Source organism: Chiloscyllium plagiosum, chromosome 20 (genome assembly GCF_004010195.1).
Source record: "Chiloscyllium plagiosum isolate BGI_BamShark_2017 chromosome 20, ASM401019v2, whole genome shotgun sequence".
Lineage (NCBI taxonomy): Eukaryota > Metazoa > Chordata > Chondrichthyes > Orectolobiformes > Hemiscylliidae > Chiloscyllium > Chiloscyllium plagiosum.
Window position 1 is genome coordinate 34937384 of NC_057729.1, and position 9954 is coordinate 34947337.

A 9954-nucleotide genomic window follows, 5' to 3' on the forward strand; every position below is an offset into this window, starting at 1 on the left:
CAGAATGCAGTAAAGGTAGATTGTTTTATCACAGAAATAGATGTCTTTCAAGCAAACTATTATGCAGTTCTGATATCTGTTATTTGTAAGAAAAAGGAAATATTCAAAGACATAGAGTTGTTCCACTGTTCACTCTTGTCTACATAACAAAAGTAACACAACACTTAAGAAATAATTGCTTGTGGAGCGCTCAGTGACGCTCTGCAAATGATCGTGATATGGTGCTTCATAAATGTATCACTTGCTCTTCCCTTCTGCAACAAGTGTTAGCTTTGCCAATGTATACTGTCAAACGCTTCTTGTGAGTCTTTGATCATGCAGGAGAGTAATTTGGGTGATAAAATATTGTGTTGATCTTTAACCAGATGTCATCTTTATTTTAGGAAAACCAATGATGTATGCATTTTTACGATGGCTTATTTTGTCAGTTCCAATAAATTTTAATCTTCAAAGTATATGGGATCAGTCCTCATTTTTACAGATACTGCTGTGAGCTGCTAATAGTCTGTTTTTCAGGAGTCATGATCTTGTTGCTGTTTCATTTTTTGTAAATTTGCGCAAAGCACAGAAAGTTCACATTGGATCTTCCCAAATATATTCCCCTGCTTTGACATCTATGAGATGCCAGAGATGGTGTTCGTTTTTGAGGCTCCTGACCTATTACATATTTCATGATTGTGAAGTAAGTAGGACTGTTGAATGATTTAAGTGTATGTGAACACCTATAATTCATAGAACCAAAATTTACAAAAACATAAAAGCACAGTGTGCATTTGGTATGTCTATGGATTACAGCAAGCAATGAGGGTTATGCAGGAGATTTATTTTCAAGCAAGGTATGGCAGAATGTTCTACCCCTCCAATTTAATTTTGTATTTTACACAGTTCTGCAAATTTCAATGATTACTGAAAACTTGTCCTTTTGTGGAAATGACAAAAAAAAATCCCTTGAAGGATTGTAGATACTTGAAAAATAAAATGATCAATTTCATTGAAATTCTAACTCCTCATAGACTGTGTCAATTGTGAATGAAGCCTGTTTTGCAAACCTGTAATAATTGCAGTGTTGCATATTGCTGACACAAACCAGAATGATTTCATTGTTGCATACATCCTTTTCTGGACCCAATAGCAGTTCAAAAGCAATTGGGGAGTGACCTTGATTGACAGTCCTGATGAAAGATTCTGACTGGAAACGGTGACTTTCCTGCTCATCTGCTGTCTGACTTACTGTGCTTTTTTCCAGCTCCACACTTTATCAACTTTGACAGAATGCTGAATAAATAATTTAAATTTTTAGCAAGTTCCAGGATGGGATGAGATGGATCAAAATCCAAGAATAATACAGCACAGGAACAGGCCCTTTGGCTTACCAAGCTTGCCTCGATTCCATTCCTTATTTAGACCCGCTACTTATTGCCCGTACTCCGTCTCCCTCTCGTTCACGTGTCTATTGATATACACCTAAGCATTGTTAAAATGCGCGCTTCCACTACCTCCACTGGCAGTGCATGCAGGCACCCACCATTCTGTGTTAAAACATTTCTCTCCACTGCTCCCCTAAACTTTTCTCCTCTCACCTTGAACCTGTACTATCTTGTAGTTGACCTTTCCACTCGGACTAACCACCCCATCAGTGTTTTTCAATTTGTAGACTTCTATCAGGTCGCCCCTCAGCCTCTGTCTTTTCAGTGACAATCGTCTGAGTTTACCCAACCTTTCCTCATACCTAAAACCCTTCAGACCAGGCAACAGCCTGGTAAACCACCTGTGCATCCTCTCCAAATCATTCACGTCTCCTGGTAGTGTGGCGACCAGAACCACATGCAATGTTCTAAATGTGGTCTACTTAGAGTTTTATACAGCTATAACATAATTCATCAATGTTTATGTTTGATGCCCTGGCCGATGAAAGCAAGCATGCTGTGTGCCTTCTTGACGACCTTATCTACCTGTGTTCCTACTTTCAGCGACTTGTACACCCTCTGAATGTTAGAGTTCCTCAGTGATGGGTCATTTATTCTATAATTTTCACCTGAATTTGATCTTCCAAAATGCATCACCTCCCATTTGTCTGTATTAAACTACATCTGCCATTTCTGAGCCCAAACCTGCAATCTATCTATATCCTGCTGTATCCTTTAACAGTCCTCATCACTATCTGCAACTTTGCCAATTTGATGTCATCTGCAAACATACTCATCAGATCACCTATATTTTCCTCCAGATAATTTTTATTGATGTATATGACAGTCTGTTCTGACATAACGTGATAGTTCTGTTCCTGTATGAATCCCACGTTATAAGAAAATCACCTAATAACAGCACCATTTAAACTAATCACATTATAGCCAATACAGGTAAGGAAAGTTTGCATTCTGCAAATAATGGTCTAAATACTTCAATCGTGTTATACTCAATTCGCATTGAAGAAACATGCGTTATAGCAGAACGGACTGTACAAACAACAAAGGTCCCAGCATTCATCCCTGCTGGACACTAGCAGTTACTGGTCTCCATTCTGAAAAGCATCTTCCACTGCTAATTTGTCTTCTATGACCAAGCCAGTTTAGTATCTGTCGAGGTAGCACACTTTGGATCCCACGAGTCCCTTTGTATTTTTTGTACCAGCCTGCCATGAGGTACCTGATCAAGTTCATATAAACACCATCCACTGCTATTGCTTCATCAGTTATTCTTGTCACCTCTTCAGAAATCTCGATCAAGTTGGTCAGACGTGACCTTCCCTGTACAAGCCCATGCTGCCTATCACTAACAAGTCCATTCGCTTCCAGGTGTGAATAAATCCACCACTGCTGTCAGGCTCACCAACCTGTAATTACCTGGTCATAAATCACGCAACACCAAGTTATAGTCCAACAGGTTTAATTGGAAGCACACTAACTTTCGGAGCGACGCTCCTTCATCAGGTGGTTGTCAAACACCGGCATCTCCAAATCATTGTAATTACCTGGATTGCCTGTTTCCCCTCTCCAACAAAGGAACAACACTATACATTTTCTAGATCCAAATTTTTCAATTCTCCAAATCCTTGAAACAAAATCTTGAAAAATTGAGCATGAGCCTGTTCTTTTCTGTCTGGTTCCATGTATTTCAAACATTTGATTTTAAAAGCTTAGAACAAGTTATGTATTGCAGTTATAATACTAGATAATGAACATGTGAATGACGTTTTAACTGAAACATTGACCCTGTTTAAAACAAGCCATTTAAAATAAATGTTTTATAATTCATTAAAGGCTCAATGGATCTTTTCACTAAAGCAGTTTCTAGTTTACATAGCTCTCTTGGCTCTTGTACTAGAAATAAACAAATATGGTTACATTCTGCAATAACAGCCCAAGGTACCTCAGAGAGAGTAATCAAACAAATATTGACATCAAGTCCAAGAAACAGACATTGAGACGGTGACTAAAAGATCAGACAGTGGTAAATTTAAGGGAGCTGCTGTAAAGAGAAGCAAGTTGTGGAGGTTCTGGGAGGGAATTCTTTATGTTATTCATATTTCTATTTAAGGTTTTGATCTTGGGTTAGACGTCAACAATTTTCTATTTAAAAGAATTCCTTTTATGAGAAATTACTATGCTCTTTAACTAGGTCACCTCAGTAGGCAATAAATGTCAAACAGTTAGCTCCTTCCGCAAAGGACATTAATGATCCATTTGGTTTTGTATCAATGAGTTTTATTACTCCTGTAGTGAATACATTTTACACATTCATGGTGAGATTTGAACTTGTTCTCCTGATTTGCTGGACTAATAACATAACAACGTTAACCGTATGTTAAGCATTTATACTTCTAGCTGGTTTGGTCTCCATCAGCACTTTCTTTTTGATGGTTAGGAAGAGCTATTTTCTACAGTCTTTCTTGTAACTTATTCCTGTGGCATAAGTGGTAAACTAGGTTTCCCAAAAGTCATGTATATATCTCTTTTTCAACTTGCCTTTTTGTGCCACTGATAGTGGCAGAGAATGAATTTGGCTGGTTAGCTTTCAGTCCGTCTGTCTTTCTACCTACCACTTAGCTTATCCTCTGACCAATATAGTTAGCTCTCTCAGCCCTCCAGAATTCCTGTGGCCCTCCTGAAAAAAGTCTCGTTGGCTCTCTGACAGCTTTATTATACCTTCAAACTGATTATATTACAGCCTTCATTGGAAAATGGTATTGATGCATTTTCTGGAACTGTTGGTTCTAAGTTATGAAATATTGCACTTGCGTGTTTGTGAACTAACTTCATTGAATACAGTATTATTAGTATGGAGCCAAGTTATAGAACATTTATACATATAAAGGATGGTTTTAAGAAATGTCAACTTGATCATCTGTTTAAATTTAAATCAGAACTTGAGAAATGTTTGTTATCCAAAAGTTTTAAAAGATAAATGGTAATCAGAGGATTAGGAACTTAGATTACAGGTCAACCATGACGTTATTGTACTGTTAGGTTATTTTTCTTGAGATTCTTACACACTGGATGCAACTGCAATACACCAACTTCTGTGAACAACTGAAATTTATTAAGCAAGTACAAGCTTTTGGAGGATCCCTTAATACTCTCTGCAATGCTTATGGAGCCATGTCAAGAGATCTCTGTCTTAATAAAGGGGCCAGTTCTTCCTCCTTAGAAGAGTTTCACATTACAGTCAGTAATGCCCACAAAACAATACCCAGCTACTCCCCCATAGTCACTCATACCACTCATGACATGAAATAGTGATTTGATTATTTCTGGAAACAATGTGATGTCGATCATTCTTTAATGGCAATATCTGGTGTAAATCTCTTCTTTTTTAACTGCAGAGTGTAGTCAGAATTTTAACCGCAGTGCTCTTATTGATTCTGAATAGCAGGAGATGACAATGTAAATTTTTTTTTTACATTGTACCTGCAAGACGGAGAAACATACCACCGTACCCCCAAGGCATCCAATTTCTTGAAGGCCAGCAGAACAAAGTAACCCCTTAATATCTCCGTATGGTGCGGAACAGGCTCAAGGGGCTAACTCCTACTCCTGTTCCGATCTTTGTTACGTAATGTGTTAGTGAGCCATCAAATGTATTGCAAGGAAGAAGTTGCAACACAGAATCTCATGTCCATTTATTGGATTTTGGAATCCTGTATCATGGACTTGATAATTCAGTATAGACACACTTTTCTTTCGTGCTTCTCCTCTATATTCAAGTCTACATTTTAATGAACATGTATTTGTACTGATCCTGATAAAGTAAGAAGCCCACCCTCCTTCCATAGAAAGTGCACATTCTCCTTCCTGTCACTTTTAAGGCAGTATTATTCCAGTACGTTAACCGTGCATTGCTAATTGGGAATCCAGATGTCACTATTTTTGTCATCAGTAAATAAAAATAAGGATTGGACACTCTTTGGACATACCATCTCCTATTTGTTAAGTACATTTGTGTGCTTAACATTTTTCATGTTCGTTATGTTAAGTTCTTTTTTCTGAGATCCTTACGCACTTGATGCAACTGCAAGACATCAACTTCTGTGAACAAACAGCCAAATGTATTAAATACAATACAGCGCAAGCTTCAGAGAAACTCTGAATGCTCCTCGCCATGCTTGCGAGGCATGTCCGGGGTGTCTCTTTCTGGACGAACCTTTAACACGCAGAGCTTACAGGATCGTGGCAAAGCTCTCTCTGAACAAAGGAAACCGTCCTTCCTTTATACAAAATCTTTACATCATAGTAATGCACACAAAACAACCCCCAGTTGCACCCTCACAGTCATATGTCACTTGAGATACAATGCAGTTACCACCTCCCCTCCAGAGACAATGTGGTGCAAATCATCCCTTTAATAGTCAAATCTGTTGCAAATCATTTTTTTAACTATAGGGGAGTAGTCAAATTCCAACTGTAATGTTTTTATTGATTTCTGGATGAATTTGTAAATTGTCCCTGAATGGCAAGGAAATGGCTGTCTAAAACCTCCACATTCCACCCAGAAGACAAAGATACACCACTTTACCCCAGGGCATTCAATTTCTTGCACGTCAGTAGAGCAAATTAACTCTTTAATATCTCAGTTGGTGAAATGGTCAGACAGAACTGTTGGTATATTTTGGTCATTGAGTATTTTCACATAATTAATGAACAATCATACATACTAAAGTTAATTAAAAAGCATAAATCTAGGACACTTCATTCACTCAAAATATTGGTCAAGGTGCCTTGTACCAAAGTGTTGACATGTTTTGAATAGCTTTTGCCCATGGCCACACCCATAACTTACCAGAACTTTCTGTTGAAGAATTGATATGACCAGGTGATGGGAGCAAACTGGCTGCCTTCCTTAACCCATTGATTGTCAGCAACAAGGGTTTCTAAATCTTTGAGCAGCTGCATTATACCTAAATTAAAATGTACTGCCTTTTAAAAAGAGTGAATTACAAGGTTTTCTTGTGTGCAAGAAAGAGGTTTTGTTATCACTAATCCTGGAAAAAATCATAACACAATACCCAGCAAACAGGCATAACGTTGAAATTGAGGACAGTGTCTTCTACAAAAACGAAGATCAAGGGTAGGCCATTTTATATATACAGGTCATTATTGTATAACGCATATTTTGTCAACTCAAATTGGCTATGACATGATTGGTGAACTGTGGACACTTTGAATAATATAGACTTTCTACTGAATGGGTATAGTATTTTTCTGTAGCGATCTTCAATTAAATTTTCAAAAGCATGACGTCACAGAGGAATGTAACCATTGCATTATGCCAGAATGCAGTGTATAATTAATTAAAAAAACTTCCTAGGGTCTTTGAGATGATAGGTTTTGTCTTGAGATCTTGGTTATTTATTTGATGTTGTATATCCTTAGCAGAGGCAAAATCTGTGTGCGTCTTTTGAGTTCTCAATGAAATGGATGTTTCTCCAACTTACTTTAGCACTTGGTGTTTTTGTTTGTTTTTTGTGCGAAACTGAAAGAAAATGGGATAGAGAGAGCAAGAGAAAGCCTTTCAGCTCTGCTTTTAACGTGAGGCAAATCAGAATCTTCTACATGCGGGCTGGCGGTCATTGTAAACCTCTGCTCAGAGATAGATGACTGCCTCAGTCTGGTTCTCCTAGGGAATGTAACCCGACCAGGGATCTTTAGAAAATAAGTGCCTGTTCTCACACCTTGACTCAAAAAAGAAATGCTATTGCCTTTTGAACACATCCACAAAGGGATCATGGTTAAAGCAGTTACTGCTGTGAGGATCAGGAGGAAGACGGTACTTGTATTAGCAACTAAGCAGGATGCTGGTGAGAGCTAGTTTTCCATTCAAAAAGTAGAGAATTGAACAGCTGACTTCTGGGGATTTAAGTAACAGCAAGTCACTAAGGGAAGACTCTGAATGAAAGTACTTTCAAGAGTACTCTGCTGAGCGGAATAGTTTTCTACAGACAGGGAGACTGCTCTTGGTGTAGTAGGCAGAAGTGAGCCTGCTCAGAAGATGCGGGTAATTTAGGACTTAACCTTGTATTGCCTATCAAATATCCATCAAAATTACTGTAAACAATTAGAAGTTGTTAGAGGTTTCTTGGTTAACATTAGTTAATGTGAAAGTACCTTTTCCCTTAGTTGGATGCATCACTGCTTGTTCAGTCATGTTTGATCTATAATTGATATTATTTTGTTGCAGTAAAACTTCTGAAATGTAAAATTTTGGCCTTCAGTTATTTCTTGCAAAAGTCATCACTTATGAAATTGCTGGTCTCTATGGAGATGCTTACAATGAAATAATAGAGCTGTATTTTAATGATAAACGATCTTAAGTAGTACAATAATGCTTAAACACCCGCCCTAGTCATAGAATCACCATAAAAAGATGTATTTGCAAGAAAATAAACAATCTTAAAACAATATGTACAGTTGTGCAATATGTACAATATATTGTACTCTGTAACATGCGGTACATAATTCCACCATCTAGTCCACGACAATTACATTGAACAGTGCATCAAGTGGATTTATGATCTGAGCTAGGGGACGGAAAGATATGGTCGAGTCAAAAAGTGTGCTGCTGGAAAAGCACAGCCGATCAGGCAGCATCCGAGAAGGATTCCTGATGAACAGCTTGTGCTCAAAACGTCGACTCTCCTGCTCCTTGGATGCTGCCTGACCGGCTGTGCTTTTCCAGCAGCACATTTTTCGACTCTGATCTCCAGCATCTCTGGTCCTCATTTACTCCCGGAAAGAAATTATTGCCAATTTTGACTAATATCACAAAGATAGGTCGGAAAATAAGGTTTGGGGAGAATATAGTAAGAGGGTCACATAAAGATATAGGTTAAGTGAACAGGCAGCAATGTGGCAAGTGGAGCATAACCTGGTAAAGTCTGAAATTGGTCACCCACAAACACACAAACAACATCCTTACTGGTATAAGTTTCATCAAAGAGGCAGAGAACAACAACAGACTCCCCTTCCTAGACATCACAGTAGAATGAACAGCGAATGGAGAGCTACAGACCAGTGTCTACAAGAAAGCGACGCACAAAGACCAGATACTCAACAACAGGAGCAATCATCCCAACACCCACAAATCGAGCTGCATCAGGACATTATTTAAACAAGCTACAATGACTGCAGCACCCAGGAGCTATGAGATGTCGAAGATAAACACCGATACAACATACTCGAGAACAATGGGCACCCAATAAGCGCAGTCCACCGATTCTTACACACAAACCTAAACAAGAAGACACAGCACACCCATGTACTCCAGCCAGCCTGCCATACTTTAGACTACTCCGGCACCTTGGCATCATGGCAGCCCACAAACCTACCAACGCACTGAAACAGCTCGTGTTGAATCTGAAGGACCAATGACCAGCAGAATGAACATCATAAACAAAATACCCTGCAAGAAATGCAACAAACATTATATTGGACAGACTGGCAGGAAACTAGCCACCAGGATACATGAGCACCAACTAGCCACCAAAAGACATGACTATCACAAGTATTATTATACACAGACAATGAGGGACTCCAGTTTAACTGGGGCAATACATCCATCCTGGCACATGCATGGGAATTCTTAGAGGCCTGGCATTCAAACTGGAATTCCATCACCAAACATATCGATTTGGACCCCATTTACCAACCTCTCAGAAAAAGAACCGGAAATGATATCACCCACCACAACAGACCAAGACACACAAGTAGAAAGTGGTGCAGAATACCAGTGCTTCATCAGAGGCTCACTGTTGATGTCACCTAGCATGGTGACCAAATGTCGGAGAATAAATGTAGTAGCTCAGCAAGCAAACTTACAACCTGAACCACAACCTGAGCTACAAATTGTCGCAAAAATCGCGTTGGCCATTTTGGCTAGAAAAGAAGTATCCAACTAAATGATGAGAGATTGCAAACCTTTGCAGTGCAGAATGTTCTGGGTGCCATCATGCATGAATCACAACAGCTTAGTGTGCAGGTACAACAGGTAATTGCAAAAGCTTGTAGAATGTTTATTGTTTATTACAAGGTAAAAGTAGGGAGATTATGCTTCAACTGAACAGGGGACTGGTGAGACCACATCTGGAGTACTGTGCCAGTTATTTAATCATATTTGTGGAAGGATGTTAATGCCTTGGAGGCAGTTCAGAAGACACATAATGAAAGTGAGTGGGTTGGCAGCTCAGAAGAGTAAGATGCATCTTATTTGAAAATATAAACTCTTGAGGGGTTTTGATAGGGGAGATGTAGAAAAGAGGTTTCATGTTATGCGAGAACTCAGATCTAATGATCACTGTTTAAATGGGCAACCCTTGATGTTTAAAGCAGAAATGAGGCAAAAATAATTCTCTGAAGGTTGAGAGTCTTTGGAACATTATTTTTAAGGAGTGTGTGAAAGCTGTGTATTGATGGTTTCAACAGTGACTTCAAGAAAGAAAGGAACATGGAGATTCAGAGAGCC